Consider the following 21,920-nt stretch of genomic DNA (forward strand, 5'->3'; position numbering starts at 1 on the left):
CAGGTTCCAGTGACAGCCTGCCCTCCTGCTAGCCCTGGGACCTGGGGATGGGGGCAGGCCTGGCATGTTACTTCCTTTTAGGGTGTCTTGTGTCCTGCCTCTGGCAGCTGCTGGGATGACCAAGCGAGGTAATGCATATAAAAGCTTCTGGTAGAGTGTCTTCTATGTGCTGAGCATTCAGTACATGTTGGTTGGTATGGTTTTCTTACTCTGAGCTGATCCTGGGAGGCGAAGATGTTAGTGGGACTTGGGGCAGCAAAGTCACCCAGCTCTTCAGGTGGCAGCTTGCACGTGCCCGTGGATGAGGGAACTTCAGGCCCGGACTTAGCAACAGTTGCACTCTGGTGCTGCCAGCTTCTGTGGCTCACTCATAGATTCCTTGGAAATCCTTGTTGCCCTTGAGGTGGTGAGGCAGCCATTTGAACAAATCACCCAGGCAGGTGTTTCAAGAGAGGGGGTAGACCCTGCACTTTGCCAGGAAGCTCAGGCCTCCCAGAGAAATCCTGGTGGGAGGCTGGATGCTGAGCCCGGGCAGGGGCCCTGCCTGTAATGAGTAGGCTTTCTTAGGTGGAAAAACACAGCGATCGTCAGCTCCTTTAAACACAAATGCCACCATTGGTGTTTTGTTCAGAAACAAGATGAAAAAGCAGAGAAGCCTATGTTTGTGACTCCTTGGTGTGGTTTGTGGAGATGGCCAATTTAGCACACATCGTCACACTCAGCTCCAACTCTGAGTCTTTGCTCCCAGTCTCTTTTAGCCTCACTGGGGGCCACTCGTGGTCCAGCTCTAGCACATCCATGTGTGCATGTGTGTGTCCATCCATCTATCCATTTTATGCACATGAACATACATGTATGCATATGCACAAATGGATGTGGGTATATGTGTGTATAATACTCTCTCGGAGCTTGTGCTCTTCAGCTTCGGGCAACAGGGAAGTTAGGTGGCATGGTCCAGGCCTAGAGCTGCGACCAGGGATGGTTTCCGCATGGATGGGACAGCCACTCCCATGGTAGGAGGCCCTACCTCTAGCACCAAGTGGGCATTAAGACCTCACTCCTTCCGCTGCTTTCTTGTTCCTGCTTGTGCCCTGACTCTTCAAGAGTGTTCTGGTTGAAAGGGGGCAAGTTGTGAAGCTGGGTGAGTGGCAGGACCAGATAAGAGCCGCAGGATTGGGGGAATTTCGAATGACTAGAGTAGCCAGTATTCCATTCCCGAGCCACTCAGTCATTGCACGACCTGCCACCTGTTAGTCACATGGAGAGGTTGGAAAGGCAGTTGGCCAGCCATGCGGAAGCGGGCCAGGAAGGGGGTGGCCCAGGGCCAGCCCCAAAGCACTGGTCCTGTCAGTTGCGCATCAGCTTGGAGTTGTGTCCGGGTACCTCCTGCAGGGCAGGGTCTCCGCAGCCACCCTCGGGGCACTGTCTCCATGCAGTGGCACAGCAGCCCTGGAGCCACTGCTCATTTTAAGGGTCTGCTAGCTGGGGTGTAAGGATTGTTCCCGAGGGGCTCTGCCTTCTTGGTGCAGTCCCCCACCACGTGGGCTCACCCAAGTCTTTCCAGGCATGTTTCCAATGAGGTTTACTCCATTGGCCACCCAGCTTAGCTGTGGGCACCCAAGGTCCTGCGTCAGATGCTAAAAACTAAGTCTGCACTGGCCACTGTGACTCCGTGTCTTCCCCTAACTTATTATTTATCTTCTGTCAGAAGGAATCGTGTCAAGTCGTCCACTGTGATGTGACTTGCACCCCAGGACATCTCTTTCCATCTTAACAACACATGGTTTGGAGGAGCTGCCTTTAGGGTGCAGCCTCTGCCTCAATGCCCCAAAAGCCACTGGTGTGCACCTCCAGACGGTGGGAGGTTTGTCCCCTGCCCCCCTTCCCTCCTTCTGCACAGGGGGTCCTGGGACCCCCAGGAGCTCCCCATGCCTACACTCTCCACCTTCCATTCATCCAAACTTGCTTTTCCTAAAAGGAGCTGATGAGCAGACTCACTGCAGTGTAACTAGCAAGACTTGGAGGCCCGTCGGGAGTTTGCCTTCAAGCCTATTGTAAGACTTCAGCCCTGAGAAGAATCTGCCTGCCCAGATAGCACGGGCGTCAAAGTCAGGCCGCCCTAGTGCAGAGCCCTCACCCACTCTGCTCCCTGGTGTGGGCTTAGCCCTTGGCAAGTGTCCTAATGCCCGGGGCCTCGGTTTTCATATCTGCAAAATGGAGTAACCACACAACCCGCAACAATATGTCAGTCTAGCATCGTGTCAGGGTCATAGGACTTATTCAATAAATGGCTCCCAGTGTTACGGGATGGGTAAGGCAGTGAGCCTGTGAACTCAATAGTAGAAGTCAAGCTTTGTATCCTGGAAGAGAGAGGTCTCGCGTGGACAGTGAAGTCTGCCATCAGCCCTGTGTTTCCAGCTTGGAGGCCTCAGTTCAGCGTGTCACTGTCACATTCACCGTCGTCACCCACACTTGGCAGGTATCTTAGACTGAAGACATTTCATTTACTTATTTTTTACATACATATTTTTAAGTATGAAGAGCCATCCTGTAGCAGGCACCTCTGAATTTCTTGGCTCTAAATTTTCAAGTAAATCTTCACAGGCGACTCAAAACAAGCTCGCCTCTGAACACGGGTGCAGATGACAACTGCCGGCACTGCCAGAGACAGCGGTGGCGACCGCGCTGCCTCCACAGGCCTCGTTTTGGAAGTAATACTCCAGCTGGCACCAGATCATGCTGTCAAGTGAATCCTGACATGCATCTAGAGAAAGTTACTGCTTTTTCGTACAAAATTACAAGGAAAGTTGTATTTTGGTCATTGGTGATTGTCAAAAGACTAGCTTTGGGCTTCTGTTACTAATGCATTAAGTGCTACACCATTAAGACCGCAGTGTGATTACAGTCACGGGAGGTGGGTGGGACCCTCCTCGGGTTTTAAAAGGTCCTGACTGGGTGTTTTTGAGATGTGGTTGCAGGGGGAAGGGGCAATAGGAATTCATGCCCTGCCCTCTTGTGTGGGGCTGGGCACGTTTGTCACCCTCCCGCCCTTCTCCCCCTCTGTCCTCCTCCCTTACCAGGCAGGAGCCCTAACAGAGGCATGGGCTCAAACAAAGGTGGCGTTTTACATAAAGACTGCACAATGGGAGTTTTGCTAGACTGGGGCACTGAGCATCTTTGGAGGTGGAGAGCAGCCTGGTTGTGTGCATTTTTGCTGCATGTTGAGATGCTGGGGGGGCCAGTGACTCCCGTGCCAAGGATGTGAACAAAAGCTACCATCTTGGCAAAGCCCGTTTGACAGGTGGGCCTGGCTACTCTGTGCAAGTTGGCTGGGTTGGGTACTCAGTATGCCAGAAGCCAAGTGATATGTGGCTCACAGCTCTTTGTGGTGACATAAGAGCTCTCCCCTCCTTTGGGTATTCACCTTACACCATTCAACAGAAGTTGGCTTGGGGAAGGGACAAGGGGTGAGAAAGGGCATCCTGGAACCCTAGTTTCCAGCAGAGGAGAAACATGGGTTACTTCCACTCTGCTCTGAGGCTCCAGGCAGTGAGACTCAAGGCCCTCAAAGTGCAGGTCCTTCCCCATTAGGCCCATGTGGATGTGATCTGCTGTCACCTGCTTACCTGCATGGCAGAGGTGGGCAGCAGAAGCCCTGTCCCATAGATGACAAAGCCTGGGTCATCTCACTGTGCTGAGCTGGTGGGAAAGTGAGATGTGGTAATGCAGTCTTGTGCCAGTTTTTCCTAATGTGCTTCCAGTCTGTGACGGCCACTGGCTCAGCTGACAGTGAGTGTCTGATGTGTACGGCACTGTCCTTGGCTTAGGGTACCAAACGTGGCAGGGGGAGCTTGTGGGCTGGGGGAGCTTGTGGGCTGGGAACCTACTGAGGACCAGGACCACACCCAGTGCATCCCTGGCGGCAGCAGAGGGCCTGCTGGGGAGGCTGCTCAGACTAGGTCTTCTCGGACATTCCTTTCTTCTATTCCCAACAGAAAGGGACTGGCCGGGGCTTCTCATTCCCCAGTATGCAAAGTCATAGATTACCTGTGTTTCTTTCTAACCTTTACCCCCCCTCCCTTGGCTAAGGTGCATTTCTTATTTCTTATAAGGTGTACTTTATATATAGTACACCAAATAATAGAGGATTTAATTCTCTGATTTCTTTTCACAATTTAAATGCTTTGAAAAGATGCCTCAGGGAACCAGGATCATCTTCATGTTTGTAGATACTATGTTTCCAGGTTTTCCAACATTCTGGGATCTTCCATATCCCCAGCAATGGGGGGTACATCACAGGAGGGAAGTACACGAGGGGACCACAGCCTCACAGTTGGTGGGGGGGGTTACTCCATAAACGACAGAGCAGTCCCTGTGTCCTCTGCTGAAACCAAGACCTGTGCTGAGAATGGTGTATGAGAGCGTGAATGGTGGGGGGCTGGGTCCCATTTCCACACACTGGTCCCCAAATGGTGGCATTCAAAACTCCCTGTCCATTTGGGGTGGACTTGACTGTCTGTCAATAAGACAAAAAATCACAGGGCCACAGCTACCCCAGTCTACCTAAAGTAGACAAGTCACCAGGAAATGAGAGGGTCCCAGGTTTCTGCTTCCTCTTGGTTCCCATGGCAAGCCCTATGCTGGCTGCCGCAGGGGCCTTTGGTCAAGGTGCTGAGGCTTCCATCCATGGACATTTCAGGGTCTGGAAATCCAAATGAACAAATACCTCCCCGAAACAAATACAAAATGACTCCCAGAGGCATCAAGTCATTCTCCAGGTTATCTGTAAGGAAGCCAGAATTTCCAGCAGCAATTAAACTGCGTGATTGGATACTGGGAAAATTTTATAATTGCTCACAGCTAGCAATTTATTAGGGTAGATGTTACTTACGACATGTGTCAAAAAGGTCAAAGTTTATACTTCTTTGGACATTAACCTAATCTTTGAAACTCTAAAAGTTACACTTTTTGGTCATTAATTTTTTTTACAAGCAGAGATTTTGACAATTAACCCAGTTAATAAAGGTCAAATTTCAATTTTTTTCCAATTTCTGGAGCACTTAACTTATTCCTTTTTGAAAATGGGAAGATAGGGTATGATAAATAGTTATTAAATGAATACAAGGATGTAGTTCTGCTGTCAGGGTGATGATTATAAAACAGCTGATACTGGAAGAATAGAATGCTGTGTATCTGATGGGAAGGAAAGTAGATTACAAGCTGAGGAAATAGAAAAATTAAGCCCAAATAATATGTGCAGTTAGTAGGATAATATGAGTATATGCGCTTGTTAAATCATCTCAGGATTCTAGTCATTCAATTATGTAGACTGCAGGCTTCAACTATTGAATCTGCATATTTTAAAATAAGTAATTTCTGCCAACTTGCACAAAGTACAACGTGAGTTAACCAGAGTTTCACCTGCTTGGCGGCGTCCCTCAAATGAACCCACAGACGACAGGCAGAAAGAGCAATCAAGGCGGCTGGGTCACCGGAACCAGAGGCCAAGGGTGCCAGCTGATGGTGGGGAGCGCTCTAGCCCCTTCCTCCACACTGCTGCGTAGCCCCCCCAGATTGAACCACCCAGGTGTGTGGGTGAGGAAGGGGGTTTTTACCTGTTCACGGCCTGGGAATCAGCAAAGTCCACCAAAAAAACCTATACCTCCTTTTCCACCCGCATCAGCACCAAACCTGCACGCCTCTCCAGTCTGGGGTCCCAACTCCCCACAGGCCTTCATGGGAGCCCCCTTCTGGGCAATCCCCTGTCCCCTGCTCTGATTGCGCCCCCTGGTGGCAGTGCCGGCTGCGACGGGCCCGCCAGGTGCGGATTCCCCGCCGAGAGCAGGTATCTTCCCAGGTATAGACAAGAGCCTGATGCAGAAGGTGGGCTTTGTTTGCACGGGGTATGCTCGGGGCTTGCTGTGGTCACCGTGTTGTGTAAAGGGCTGCTCAGCACAGATGAGCACAGCGTTATGGAACCGTTAGGTAACAACCACATTCCCGTTGCATTCCTTTATCCAACAAGCACCAAGGATGCAGTACCCAGCCTCTTTCGCCCCATAGGCTCCAGGCCCTGATGTCGTCCCCACCTGTCCTTTACGCTTAGCTCTACAACTGACGCCATCTCCGCGGTGCCCTGGCCACAATTTCACTTTGCAGTTGATACCGAGGCCCTATTTACACGTCTGTCTGTCTGCTGTACCTCGCAGGCGCCCAGAATAATGCCAAAGAAAAAAGGAGTTCTAGCTGTTTAGCTCAGCAAGAGGGCTTGGAACTATGAACAGCAAAAAGTAGTCTTTTAAAAATATATGTAATTCGGCAAATTATTAGAATGGTGACTGACTATAATGCTTTACTCTCAGCACTTCCACCAAGGTCGTGCCTGAGAACAGTGTGGGCAGATGCCTTGATGGACAGAAGCTCAGAGGGTGGTTACATAGTTTCAAGGACAGATCACTTTCCTAAAGATTAGTAGCTGGGAGACAATTTGACTTGGTTTACAAAACCCCCGTTAGCACCAGGTCCTCAGGAACTGTGTGCAGTGAGGGCCACCTGCATGCAGATGCCACGGAGGGAAAGTGAGAGAGCAGAGCAGCTTGTGCCCCAAACGAAGTACCCTGCAGGCTGTGCACCACGTGAAATCTGGGCACACCTGACGCCAGGAGCCCTCTGTGGGGCTTGGTGCTAAAATAGGCCATGTGGCCTACAAGAAACTATAGAGAGGCTACTCTGGCTTTCATTTTTCTTCCCTTTGACCTCTGCCCTGCTAGGGGACCTGCCCCTGCAGTCTGCAAGATGCCCCACGTGGCATCTTCCCTGGTCCCTCCTTCCTCTGTCCTCCTGCTCCCCTGCTTTCCGTCCCTGCCCATCACTGGGGCCGCTGCTCTCTGCTGCCCCGTCTCTCTGCTCCCTTTTCCACAATAGGTTGCTTTAGAGATTTTACCGTATGATTTGCTCAGTATTTACAGGGGGCCAAACCCCCAAACTGGGTGGGGTCAGGGCTTCTCTGGGCACATCAGAAGGACAAGTGCCCACACAAGGGCCGCCCAGAGGAGGCAGTGAGGGAGCCTACCCCCAGCACACAGCAGCAGCTTCCCCAGTGGACAGGAAGGTGGTTGGGGTGGGTGGTGCCCGGCCATTCTGAGGCTGGAGCAAGAGCCCGGGCTGATGAGGAGGACCCCTCAGAAGGGGACTGCGGCCTGTCACAGCACCTCCCCTGGCAGGCGAAAGAAGCTTGCTTTTCTCTAGGGAGGCCCTCTGAGTTTTGGCGAGGTCCCTATAGGGCCCTGCCTGGTGTAGCAGGGCCCTGGGCAGGAGCGGAAGGTGCCCAGGCATCTGCAGCAGTGGCCCTGAGGGAAGTGAGCAGGCCCAGCCACCAACAGCCTCAGAGCTGAGGAGGAAGGGAGGTGGACTGGGACCAGCTCTTCCACCACTGCCTCTTTGACAGTGGCAGGTTATTTGACGGAACATCAGGTTCCCATCTGTGAGATGGGTGAGCGGCGCCATAACATGGAGCGGCCACAGCACCACACACACACACACATGCATGCCCACATGCTCGGCCCCTCTGGCCCCTCCTCCCTCCAGGGGTGCCCGGTGAGGGCAGGGACCCGCACAGTTGGACCTCGCATGAAATAATCTGAGTCTTCGCGAAGCATGGGTGTTTACCTCAATTTTGGCACATCTACCCAAAGCAGAAGTGTGCAGGGGCCACCTGTGCGAGTCCCTTTGCAATCCTCCCAAACTCCCTGAAACTGGCCCCGTCTTGTTTCCAGCAAAGCCTGGCATCCTCTGCCTGCCCTTTCTTGCCCCAGGGTCCTTGATGAAGGACTGTGCCGGGCTGGGGGAAGGTTTTCTAACTGTCCCTCAAAGCCCAGGGGCAAGACACGATGGATGGATTTGACCAGATAACTTTTTTTTTAATTGCATGGAAAAAAAACCCTGCCAGGACAAAGTCAGAAGATGTTTTCTCCCAACAAATTGGGAGGAAATGTTTACAGCAATCACCGTGGGCAAAACACTGTATCTCTACTATATACATAACTCTTAAGAATTAAGAGGCAGAAGGACCAAAACCTTGCAAGAGAAATGGGGAGAAGACATGGACAGACAATTCACACACATAAAGGCCTCAAACATAAGAAGTGCCCCCCCAGCTTGCTCATCATTGAGAAATGCGGTTTAGAGAGACACCAAAGTACCATTTCTCCCCAACAGTTGAACAAAAATTAAACCGAGCACACATTCTGTTGGCAAGGTTGTGGGGAAATAGACCCCGCATGCAACATGGCATGGCCCTCTCGCGCAAATTCGTGCAAGCCTTTCAAAGGGAAACTTGGCAACACCAAACATGACTGCACACGTGCTCACCTGTTTGTGCAGTGCTCCCACGCCGAGGAATCTATCCTGAAGGTACACCTGCAACGGTGCCATAGGAGGTGTGCACGGTCACTCATCACAGGGCTGTTGGCGATGGCAAAATATTGGGAACCCCTCCAAAGGTCATCAGTAGGAGAGGGGTTGAATAAACCCTGGTTCCTCCACATGATGGAGGACTGCGCAGCTGTAGAGAAGGGAACGAAGGCCTCTGTGACCTGGTATGGACATAGGATTCAACAAAAATAGAAAAGTAAGAGAGTGTTTCTATAGCTTATTATTCTTGTGATAAAGGAGGGGATACACAGGTATCTGCTCATCTGTGCAGAAACAAGATTTGCATGGTCTCAGAGTACATGCCCCAAGAATTTATTAATTACCAAGGAAAGACAGGAACTTTACAGCGGAGAATCCCAGCAGACTGAGTGCCAAGGACCATGTCAACAGTGATGAGACGCGGGTACCATGAATCCCCAAACAGGACACTGAGCAGGACAGTGTGGCCTCCGTGAGATTCTTGCCAAGATGCACACCCTCGGTCCACTGCTGATGAAACATCAGACAAATCTGTAGTGGTACAGAGGGTCCAAGTGGTGCTTTCTGGTTTTCCAAATGAGATGCTGAGAGCCTGGTCGACCACCCAAGGAAAAGGACAGGGTTTTTCAGGCATGTTTTCAAGCTCAGCCAATAGCAGCTCCTGCTGGTGTCTTAGGAGTGGCCCTTCTGACCTCACATCGGAGTGATCAAGTCACAGCTTGCCATGACAACCAAAACTCTTTTCCTGCATAATGTAGCCCAGGTGGCACCTCCCCAAAGTCAGTAGGCCCTTCCTGCTGCCTCTCCCACTGGCCTTCCCAGGGAGCTTAAAGATCTGTTTTTGTCTGCCTCCACAAAAAAAAATGCCCCAAGGCCAGAGATTCCTCAGATTCGGCTTTGGGACATCGTGTTTCTGAACCCTGGATCATAAAGACATCCCCCAGTGCCCCTCCCTGAAGGACGTTCATTTCTCCAAGCAGGGGGATGTAAAGATGTGATGGGCCTCACTATGCCTTCACCATCTCCCCGAATTCTCCACTGGAAACCACTCCTTGTTTCCCCATGAGAGTGTGCAGATCCCTTCGCCCCCATGCCCTGGCCACGCATGCTAAATCTATATGTCCAGAAGGTAGATTTTATTACCCTCATGCCTAGAGGAGGCACACCGAGGCCCACAGAGGGCAAACTCGTTCCCTCCCAGTTAATGGGAAGATGAAGCTATTATGCCTTGTGACTGGTGCATTCTCCTTCCCCGACACCGTCACTGGTGAGAAGAACGCCTTCCAGGGCCAGGCATTTGCCTGGGAAATTCCACCCCGAGGTTGCCACTTCTCACCTCTCTTTCCTCTTAGTTAAAAGCAAACTGAACTATTTTCACTACCCACTCTGCACCCAGCTATATTATTCTCTTCCGTGACTGTATTCTATTATGTGGTATTTCTTTCCCACCAGCTATTTATCTTGCAAAAAATAGTACTCCTAAAGAAGCTTTCTCTCCATTAGGAGGGGCTTGGTGTTGATCACCGCAGTGCGTGCGCGGACTGACACAGATGGCATGCACAGATAGCTCGGGACACCAGACACCTTTTTGTGAAAATAAACAGGCTTACGGAGCACAGAGTGGGCGGACGGTGGGAGTTCCTCAGCTTTCGCCAGCAGCCCTGCAGAGGGAGCCTGTGTGAGGCCAGGTCATGTAGGAAACTTTGCGCCCCTTACCCGGACGAGATGCAATCGGGTCTGATCTTCCGCATGGCCCCCAGCTAGGTGGGGTTGCAGGTTGGGGTGTTGTGCACTTTGTGGATGAGGAAATCAAGGCCCCGAGAGAAAAGCCAGTGCTGGACTCAGGCTCCCGCCGAGCTGGGGCTGGGCATGTCCGCTCCCTGGCCTGTGCGGCCCCTGCGCCGCCTGGGCCCTGCGTCAGGGAGACAGGCTACAGCTTCGGGGCCTTGTGGGGCTCCTGCTCTACAGGGAGAACCACACAGCAAACCAGGGAGCAGGTAAGATGACTTCAGAGGATGAGGAGAACCCCCAGGGAAAGAAGCCGGGGCAGGTTGTCAGGTGGCTGGGGGTTGGGGGGCGGCTTCAGGAAGGTGATGCGTGCTGAGCTATGATCGGGCAGCTGCCCCAGGTCCCCTAGGCTGGAAAGGAGCCTGGGGGCGCGGCAAGGGCAATGAGAGGCCAGCGGCCGGGTGGGGAGAGCAAGCGGACTGGGGCGCCCAGACGCTGGGCTGGCTGTGAGCAGGGCAGTACCTGGTGTGGGCCGGGCTGCAGGGACGTGATAGCTGTTTCTGGGGTGAGGAAGACGGTGGGAGCACGGGGGCAGAGCTGCAGGTGGAGCCATGCGGGCAGGGAGGCCCTGGAGCCCAGGGTGCGCGTCCAGACACACCAGGCTCCTCCTGGTTTTGCAGCATTCGCTCCCAAACAGTACTTTGGACCAGGCCGCCTCAGCCTACAAGCCGAGGGTGACAGATGCGGAGGGGCTCAGGTCTGAGGGGCCAGTTCCTGCCCTGGTGTCTGGTGGACAGTGAGGTGCACAGGCCCCTGGGAGGTGGCCCTGGCATGTGTCCAGGCAGGCCTAGGCCCCTGCAGCCTCAGGCTTCCTGCCTAGTCTGGCTTTGGGAACAGAGGGCTCTTGAGCCTCCCTGACGGTCCCCTGGGACCCCCACTAGAAGTGCAACTGTGCACCACCCTGGTGGGGAATCCTGGGCCAGGGTTGCTCCCTCTCGCCTGGTCTGCCTGTGCCCTAGCTGTGCTCAGTCCAGGCCCAGGACCAGTGCTTGGCAGGGCGGCGGTGGTACATGGAGGCTCAGGTGGTCTGCACAGGATTGCCTGCGTGCCAGTGCACTGGGAGGAGGGTCCTGGACCAGGGCGGCCTGACACTTAGGCTGGGGAGTGGGAGGGAAATCAGGAGGGCCATGCCCGTGGGCGGGAGAAAAGGGGGCATCTGGGCAGAGTGGTCAGCCGTGGGGAACACTGGTGGCCAGTCAGCCTAATAAATGACCAGCGGATAGGCCAAGGGGCACTTCCTGGGGGACAGGCAGAGTGTGCACACTGCGGGGGAGGGAGGCGAGGGGAGGGCAAGTAGGCCTGGGAGCAGGAGCAGACATCTGGGAAAGGGGGAAAGGCGGTCCCGCGGGCGGCAGAGCTGGCACACGGGGGTGTGGGCCAAGTGAGTGTGCCAGGAGGCCCAGTGAGCGCTGATTCCAGGGAGCCCGCTAGTACAGCGGGCATGCTCTTCTCTGGCCGCGCGGGCTGCTTTGGTGTCAGAATGGAGGATGAAGGTCAGCCCACTTGCAAAATGCTGGCCGCAGTTTGGGGTTTAGAGGAAGAGGGGCCGGGGCGTGAGGGCCTGAGGCCTTCTCTGGGGGCAGTCGCAGGCGAGCCCTTTAGAGGTGGGGGGTAGGCTGATGAAAAGGTGGGGTCTCTGGGCTGAGCCCCAGAACTGCAAAGTGAGGGTGCTGGGGCAGGGGTGCGGTGGGGGGGACAGACGGAAAGGGGCTGGAGCTGCATTGTGGAGGGGTGACCAAGGTCAGGGGTGGCCGTGGCCGTGGGCCTGAGATGAGGCCAATGAGAAGCGGGAGGTCCCGTTGCTGGGAAGCTGAGGAGCTGGGTGAGGACTTGCCCTCTGGGCGGCTGCAGGGGCCCCTGAGAGGCAGAGAGCTGCATCCTCAACGGAGTTTGTTCTTTGTTCACCGTGGACATCACTCGTGGCTTGGCAGGTGAAGCAGGTGGCCAGGGGGCCTGGGGAGGGCAGCCCCTCCCCTTGCCAGGAGGCCGGACTCTGTGACTAGAGCTGGCGATCCCAGCCTCACTGAAGACACTCAATAATTTCTGGTAACAACCACCCGGAGCTGAAGAACAAGCTCTCCTGAAAGGTCATTTATCCGAGAGAAGAAAATTATTCCTTTTCCTGGAGTCTGTCATCTTAGGTTTTAATTAATATCAAATGTGTATATGCTCAGCAGTGCTTCAAATGTCTGGACTTCCTGTGACAGTTTTAATAAAAACATGCAAATCCTTCTGGGCTAACTGAGGTGCTCATCGGCCCCTTCTCGGCTGCACAGGAGCCCTCGCCGCAGGCAGACGCTGGCCCCGGCCAGTGGCCAGGCAAGGAGCCAGCTCTGGGGAGGCTGGCGTTTCTGCAGAAGGGCCCCCTGACCTCATTGTCCATTCTCTGTGGCTGCAGTATGGGAAGCAGGCAGGCCTGTGTTCAAGTCACAGCTGCCTGGGCAGGTGAGTTTACCTCCCCATGCCTCAATTGCTTCATCTATAAAATGGGGCAGGAATAGCACTTATTTGCAAGCTTGCTTTATGGGTTTCGTGAAATCCTTTCAATGGGTTGCTTAGCACAGAGCAGAGACTCAAACTGAGGGTGGCTTGGGCTTGTCACTGATGCCACTCCACGCTGTGTGGGGCCCCGGGATGAAATGGACGCCTGGGCCCTGCCTCAGTCCAGTCCAGTGGTTTCTCTCTTCAAACCCAGGGCAGCCGTCCTCTCTCTTTCCCTGGGGGTCCCCCAGGCATGTGTTCCACTGTGTCCTGGTTTATGGTCTGCTGCTCCCATCAGACTGAAGGCAGGACCATGGCTGGTTTGTCCTGGCCCCCAGGTGTCTGGCTCAAGGGCTGGCTGATCACAGGGCCCTTAGGGCCCTGGGAGACAGGAGCCAGCATAGACTGGTCTAGAAGGAGAGGAAGGGTACGGCCCAGGGGTCCTGTCATGGACACTGGGAGCTCAGCTTCTCTCCACGTAGCTGCAACAGATTTTCCAGTCGAACTTATTATTGTTTCCATTTTAGCAACAAGAAAACTGAAGCTGAGTTACAAGATTTTGTCACAAATCACAAAGCTGACGTAGTTCTCAAAGAATCAAGAGGTGAACACAGTTCCAGGAGCAGCCCTTCCCTGCTAGGCAGGTTGGCTTTGTGACTCCAACGCTCCCCTTTTAAAGATCACCTACAAAGTGCCTACAACATGCCAGCGCCTCCCTGGTGACAGATACAGACCCGGCCACCCCTTGGGGAGCTCCTGGCCGCCTCACCCCCAGCCACACCCACAAAAGGTCAGGAGGAGCAGGAGAAGCTCAGAGAGCTCTCAGCTAGTGTCCTGACAACGCCCTTTATAGCGAAAGGGTCCAGACTACGTCTCACATCCGGGCATCCTGTCGCCTCAGTTCTGTAGTCCCTTGGCTTTCCTGACTTGGACACTCGGAGGATGCCAGCCTGTTATGTGATGTGATAGGGTGCCCCTCATTTGGGATGTGTCTTATTTATTCATGGTTAGATCCAGGTTCTGCATCTTCCTCAGGAGCACAGCAGAAGTGGCTTTGTTCTGCTCGCTGCACCCCCTGAGGAGGTACAAGACTTGCAGTCGTCCTGTGGCCAGCGAGGGTGGCTTTGTTCATTCAGTCAGGAAAGATTTGCCAACTGCAGAGTGACTCCATTCCTCTCTGTAACTAGGAAGTACTTAGGTGTGTGCAAGGGGGGAGTGTTGATTTTGTGTGTGTGATATGGAAATACCTCATTCCTCACCTATTACTACCATTATTATGATTGTTTTTTGCCTTATTTCAGTATTCAACGTGCCCCTTACCTGGCCAGCGGGCCAGCCTTTCCAGGTGTTCCTGGCGTCCTCATCATTCCTTGAGCACTTCCTTATCTTCTGTTGGAACAAGATATTACAGATGCATCTTGTCAATAATCAACTGTTTCTCCAAGGAGCCCTGTTCCTGTTTCTGTTTTGTGGGCCTTAGAATTAGCAGCCAGGATCTGCACAGTAGGTGTGCTCGTTATTATTGGGGTGTTGGCCTCCCAGGCTGTCTCTGGACAGAGCTAAACGCAGACCTGTTGACACACACCCATTTACATCTGTATGCTCTCTATGCATATTTCACACCTCTGATTCCATTGCAGTACCATGGAGTTTATCCTAGTTTTCTTCCTTTCCATATCCGTAACTCTCTCCTCTGACAGTGAGAATCCAGGCTCCCATGTACCCTCAGGACGTCTGCTTATGGGACCAGTCCCCCAGGAGGTGGCCACTCTCACCCTGCTCTCTCTGCTGTGCTCCAAAACCCCAGGCTCGGCTGCCCAGATGCCCTCTCACCCCACTGGGCCCTTGATGTACCATGATTTTGGCCCTCAACGTGGAAAATCTCACCTAGCTTAGACCTGTTCAGTTTCCCACTCCCTTGCTGGGCTGCTGCCTTCCTCCCTCTGGTGGGCATTACCCTGCTCAGCCTTATCCAGGGGCTTTTGATCTGAGTATTCAAGAAAAAAAGAAGGCAGGCAGGCTGCATATTCCATTTAAATGGAGATTGCCAGACTGATCCCAAAAGTAACTTTACCCATTTATAATCTCACCAGCAGTGTATGAGAGAACCTATTTCCCTACATGCTCTCTAACACTTGGTGTTGAAACATTCAAATTTTTTGCCGATCTGATGGGGAAAAAATATGTCAAATTAATTTGCATTTTCCTTTTTAACTAATAAGTTGAGCATCTTCTGATATGTGTCTCAACCCTTTATAATTTCTGTTCTACATCTTGTCTATTCATATCTTCTCCTTATTTTCTTGTTAAAGGAATTTCTTTATATATTTTGGGCATTAATCCTTAGTTTGTTGTATATATTGTAAATCTGTCACTTCTCCTTTAACTTCATATTATCTTTCTTCATACAGACTTTTAAATTCTGTAGTGAAATTTATTAATTTTTCTTTTCTTTAAATCTTGTTTGATTCCTTGGGGTCATAAATGTATTCTCTTATGTTTTCTTTTATTACTTTTGCAGGTTTTTAAAAAACATTTGTCTTTATGCCACGAATTTTTGTTAACGATATGAAGTGGGAATTTTATTTTTCTCAGGTAGTAAATTATTTCAGTATTTATTGAATAATCCACCGTTTCCCCACTGATTTGAAATACCACCTTTGTTCATATATTAAATTCCAATATATACCTGGGCCTGTTTTTTTTGACCTTCTGTTTTTTATTCCAAGGATCTATTTATCTATTCATGTCCTAATATCACATTATATTTATTAAAATTACTTTATAATATGCTTTGACATCTTGTCGGGCAAAATTCCCCTCTTTGTTTTTTCATTTTTCAAGCTGTCTCGGCTATTCTTGAACATTTACTCTTCCCTCTGAATATTAGAATCAGCTTGTCAAATCCTATTAAAATCTTGATCAGATTTTGATAGGGATTGTGTTGAATTTATAGATTTATTGGGGATATTAGAGTGGAGAAAAGTATTAATTCTTTGCATTGTGACATGGTGCAGAGAAAGTGTGCAGTCATGAACGGACTCTCTGTGGAAGGTGGGCACCTGGTGCTGTCTGGACCACTGATGCTAGTTGGTTTGAGTATGTTTTAAATTCTCTTACAAACAATGCCCCTGAACAGATCCCTGTTACCACTCCCACACTGGTATGCGGCCATCCCAACCCCACATGGCCCTCTGGCTACTGCCTGCCCCTTTCACAGCAAGCCCCTTCCCCCCTCATGAGCCACATTCTTTATAAAATGTTTGCTCAGTTAGACAGGCTAACAAAAGAGCATTTGTGAAAATGCACGAGGTATAAAGAGTAACCATATAGGAACCCTTGTGTACCCACCTCCTTGCTTAAGAAACAGGGTGATACCAACTTTGAAGCTCTCTGTGGACCCTCCCAGGTCCCGTCCTCTGCCTGCCTTCCCTCATTCAGCAATCGTACGCCATAATTTTTAGTCTTTTATCATTCTCGCGGTTTTTATCATTGTTTACCACGTGTGTGTGGCCCTAAGCATGGCGATGTTTAGTTTTGCGCGCTTTTGATCCTTCTGTGATTGAGTATTTTGTACCTATCCTTCTGCCCTCTTTGTTTTTTTGCTCCAAGTGATGTTCCCAAGATCATACATGGAGCGGTTCATTCTTTTTCACCATGTGTGGCATTCTGTCCTATGAGTAGACCACAGTTTGTGGGTTCCTTCTTCTCCTGATGAAATTTGGGTGGTTTCCTTTTGGGTGGAAATTTGGGTGGAATCCCAGAGGATTCATGGGCCAGAATCCTCTAAGGTTTACACCCTGGGGTGGAAAAGCTGGGTCACGGGATATTCATTTCATCAACTTTATTACATAGTGTAAAAAGTGGTTTTGGTAATTTACACTCCCACCAGTATATAAAGTTCCTGTTGTTCTACATCAGCATCAATAACTGACATCATCATAGCCTAGAATTTAAAAAAATATTTAATTTTGGCACTCACAGATGAATGATATCATGACCAAGTACACAAGTCTGAGGTCACTGCCTTTTACCCGCCTCAATAGACTCCCAAACGTTTTCAGATCAATAGGGCACACCACATTTCAGGCAGGATTAGCCTGGCAAAATTCCTAAATTCCAGGGAAAAATTTTTTAAAGCTTTCAAAATTCCAGGCAGAGGAATAAGGTTAAACTACTAGAGTTGAGTCTAGATTAAAATCATACTTCCCTTTGGCACCCTGAACGTCAGAAGATAGAGGAATGATGCAGTCATCATAACAACTGTAAGGTTAGAACCATTATTAGTCCCACTTTACAGATAAGGAAAGAGATTGAATAAGTTCTTTAAGGTGACAAATTTAGTAACTTATAATTGAGATTTATAGTGTCTGATTCCAGACAATGATTTTAAATACTATACTCTCCTAAGTAAAATGGAATATAAGAAAACTACTTAAACATGTAAGGGTCACCCAGACTGAACAGCAAACAAAAGTTCTAAGGCCACTTAGGACCAAGAGAGGATGCGTTATTACCATTATTACTCAACATTGTTCTAGTTAATGTAATTTTGAAGAAAATGAACAAAGAAGATTGTCTTTATTCTATATGTGAAAAGAAGTGATACAACTGTCCTTATTTGCAGGTTGTATGATTATGTATCTAGAAAATTCAAGCAATTCAATAACAAAAAGCTAAGGTGGCTGGATTCCAGATACATAAGTAACAAAAAAAGATTTTCTTTATATTTGCAATAAACAGAAACAGAAATGGGAAAATCATCACATTTGCAACGGGAACAGAAGTTTTAAAAAAATATTTTAAAAAATACTTGAAACTTTTCATTCATGATAGCATCAAAAAGAATAAAATACTTAGGAATAAACTTTAAAAAAGAAGCACAACACTTATACTCTGAAAACTACAAAACACTGTTGAAAGAAATTAAAATCTAAATGAATGGCAAAACATCCCACTTACATAGATTGTAAGATTTAGTATTGTTAAGATGGCGATGCTTTTCAAATTATCTACAGATTCAACATAATCCCTATCAGAGTCTCAGCTAATTTCTTTATAGAAATAGCCAAGATAATTTTTAAAGTGCATATAGAATTGCAAGGGATTCAGAATGGCTAAAGAATCTTGAAAAAGAGAAAGTTGGAAGACACACTTCTGATTTCTAAGCTTATGACAAAGCAACAGTAATGAAGACTGTGGTATGGGCATGAGGCTGTACATATAGGTCAGTGGAACAGAGTTGAGAGTCTAGAAATAAACCCATGTGTCTTCAGTGAACTGATTTTTAAAAAATTTTCTACAAAGGTGCCAAGACCATTCAATGGGGAAAATTACAGTCTTTTCAATAAATGGTGGGTCAACTGGATAGTCACATGCAAGAGAATGAAGTTGGATCTTTACCTCACACCGCATACAAAAATTAACTCAAAATGGCCTGATGAACCAAAGTAAACTAGACCGAAGTCACGAAACTCTTAGAAGAAGACACAAGGGCAGATGGTAACTGTGTAACTGTACTTGTGCTGAGCATTTTGTAATATATAAATTTTGAAGCATGATGCTGTATACCTGACACTGATATAGCATTATGTCAACTATACTTCAATTAAGAAAAACCTACATGGGTAAGTCTTTATGACCTCAGTTATGGCAGTGGATTCTTAGCTATGACATCAGAGGCATACGACAGAAGAGCAACAAAAGAAAAGAAAGGGCAACAAAGGAATGGATTGATAGACTTCATCAAAATTACAGCTTTTTGTTTCAAAAATATCAATAGAGTTAAAAGACAACCCATGACAGAATGGGAGAAAGTATTTGCAAATCATGTATATCTGATAAGAGAATCATATGCAAGATATATAAAGAACTCATGTAACAATAAATAATAAAGAAACAAATTATCCAATTTAAATATGGCCAAAGGACTTGAATAGACATTTCTCCAAAGAAGATATACAAATGGTTAATAAGCAGCTGAAAAGATGCTCAACATCATCGTCATTAGTAAAATATAAGCCCAACTATGAGACATCACACCCACCAGGATGGCGAGATTAGAAAGTGAGATAATAACAAGTGATGATGAGGGTATACAGAAATTAGAACCATCACACATAGCTGTTGGGTACGTAAAATGGCGCAGCCATGTTTAAAAACCATCTGGCAAATGATGAAAGCAAAGTTAGCGTATTACTCAGCAAGTCTACTACTCAGTATATGCCCAAGAAGAATGAAAATACTTGTCCACACAAAAACTTGTATACAGATATTTATTTATATGGATGTTCATTGCATCATTATTTATAGCCAGAAGTTAGAAACAATACAAATGCCCATCAACTAATGAACAGATAAACAAAATGTACTGTATCCATACAATGGAATATTATTCTGTTACAAAAAGGAATGAAGTACTGATTCATGCTACAGCATGGATGAACCTTTAAAATACTATGCTAAGTGAAAAAAGCCAGCCACAAAAGACCACATAGTATATGACTCCTTTTATATGAAATGCACAGAATAGGCAAATCTATAGACATGAAATAAATTAGTGGTTGCTGGGGGCTGGGATGGATAGGGAACTTAGGGGATGCATGGTAAGTGGGTGAACAGTAGTTAAATAATAGGGGTTTCTTTTTGAGATGATAAAAATGTCCTAAAATTGACTGTGATGTCCACTGTACACATCTTTGAGTATACTAAAAGCCGTTGAGTTACATGCTTTGAGTGGGTCAGTTGTATGGTATGTGAATTATATCTCAATAAAGCTGTTTTTGTTTGTTGAAAGAATGAGCTATAATAATATAACTATGTAACTATATATATATATATATATATATATATATATATATATATATATATATATATAATTGAAGTATAGTTGGTACACAATCTTATATTGGTTTCAAATATACAACACAGTGGTTAAACAGTTACCCACATTATTACATCCTTATCCCAACCAGTGCAGTTATTGTCTGTCAACAAAGAAAGATGTTATGGAACCACTGGCTAACTTCTCCATGTGTATTTCCATCCCTGTGACCAACTCATATTATGAATTGAGATTTTTGAGCCCTTCATCCCCCTCATTCACTCCACCACCCACCTCATCCCCTCCCCCATGGTAACCACCAGTCACTTCTCAGTGTCTACAAGTCTACTGCTGTTTTGTTCATTTTGTTTTGTTTTGTTTTTAGATTCCACAAATAAGTGAAATCATATGGTACTTGTCTTTCTCCACCTGGCTTATTTCAGTGAGCGTAATACCCTCTACGACCATCCATGTTGTGGTAAGTGGCAAGCTCTCTTTCTTTTTTATGGCTGAATATATATGAGCTGTAACAATATACTGACCTGGAGAGATTTTTTATGATAAATGCTTAAGTGAAACAAGAAAGTTGCAGAAGTGTTATGGGTTGAATTGTGTCCCTCTGAAGTTCTTAACCCCCAGTACCTAAGGACAGCCCCTGCTTGGAGATAAAGTCTCTGCAGATGAAATGAGTTAAGATGAGGTCACACTGAAATAGGGTGGTCCCTAACCCAGCATGGCTGGAGTCCTTACAAAAAGGAGATGTTTGGACAAAATACCCTCACAGGGAAACACCACGTGTAGAACAGAGTGATACTGTCCAACAAGCTGAGAAACGACTACAAGTCAGGAAAGAGGGTTGGAACATATCCTTCTCTGGAACCTTCAGAGGGACACAGCCCTGCAGATACCTTTTTCTTGCACATCAAGTGAGATCAGATGATTGAGAACAATGAATTCCTATTGTTTAAGCCACTGAGTGTGCGGTACTATTTTGCGGCAGCCCGAGCAGTCTATTAACATGGAAACAGAAATGAATGTGTGTTAATTCACTTGGTTATCATTGTTCTTATGGGATTATGCTGGGGTGGGAGAGGCTGTTAGGGTTTTAAGTATGCTTTTATTTGAATTGTTATAATGAGCATATACTATTTTTTTTTTAATTTAAAAAACAAAGGAGTTTTTAAAGAGCCGGGCAGCAAGGTTTGGGGACTCTCTTCTTTGACCTCTGCAGCTAGACATTCTGACTGTCTCCAGCAAAGTTCCTCCTTTCCAGCCCCCAAATCTGTGGGCCAGACATACTCTGTGAAGCGGTCAGGATGTTTTACGGTCAGAACAGCGGGTGTGACGAACGCAAGGCCTCCGGCCCCTGCTTGGTCCAAGGATGTGAGGATGGTGCGGTGGGGCTGAGGGTGGGGGTGGCGATGCCACGTGGGCGAGCAGAGGGAGGTAATGCATGTTGAAATTTCCCGTTGGCACTTTCCTCTCCTACATCCAGCCTCATTTCATGCCCCAAGGTGGTATCTTCAGTGTGCAGATTTGGAAACAGACTCAGTGATGCCAAGTGGTTCGTGCAGGGCCCACAGTTAGTGAGTCACGGGGTCGAGACCTGGCTCCCACCTCCCTCTTTCCCTTCCAACTCACAGATGCTTTAAACGCCCCGGAGGGTGGGAGAGGGGAGGCGCCCCTGGCCCCTCTCCCCATACCCCGAGCCCGCATGTTATCAGGCCTGGGCCCTAGCCTAGCAGGAACCTCCTCAGCTCAGCGCAGTCACGGGCTGGGAGAAAATCCCAATCCCACTGCCTTTCCCTCCACACTTCCCGGCAGCCCCAGGTGGTGTGCTGGTGGGGGAGGCCTGCATTATTCAGGCGCGTGGAATATTCAGGCTGCTGGGCAGAGGAGCGGAGCCTGTCAGGCTGGCTGAGCTGTCGCCTCACTAAAGGCCCCCATGGGCTGGGGAAGCGGCAGGGCTCTGGGAGGCAGCCTGTGCCTTGTGCCGGGACAGATGCACCGTCCTGGCCTGACCCAGGCGGGGCTGCCGGCTGCCTCTGCCACCTGATGGATGTCCTCATTTGGGGGAATGTATTATTGAGCACAAGGGCTCTTTCCAACCAGACTCCTGGACAAAACGGCTCAGCTGTGTTCCTGCTAGTAGAAGCCCTAAAGGATGCGCTTCCAGAGGGAGCCAGCCCTGGGTGCCTGGCCTGTGTGGGATCTTCCGGGGTGGCCGACACTCCTCCCTCACTTCCTGCAGGGAGCTGACCCCAGCAGGAAAACATGGGATTCTGGGCACCCTAGTCTTAGCACTCGGTCAGCCATGCAACTGCAACACGCAGAACCGTGCGGCTGGCAGCCCTGGGTCTCTGTGATGGCTTGGACCGCACGAGGTCAGTGGGAACAGGGTCCCTAAGCAAGAGGT

Source organism: Manis javanica, chromosome 8 (genome assembly GCF_040802235.1).
Source record: "Manis javanica isolate MJ-LG chromosome 8, MJ_LKY, whole genome shotgun sequence".
In the NCBI taxonomy this organism is placed as follows: Eukaryota; Metazoa; Chordata; class Mammalia; order Pholidota; family Manidae; genus Manis; species Manis javanica.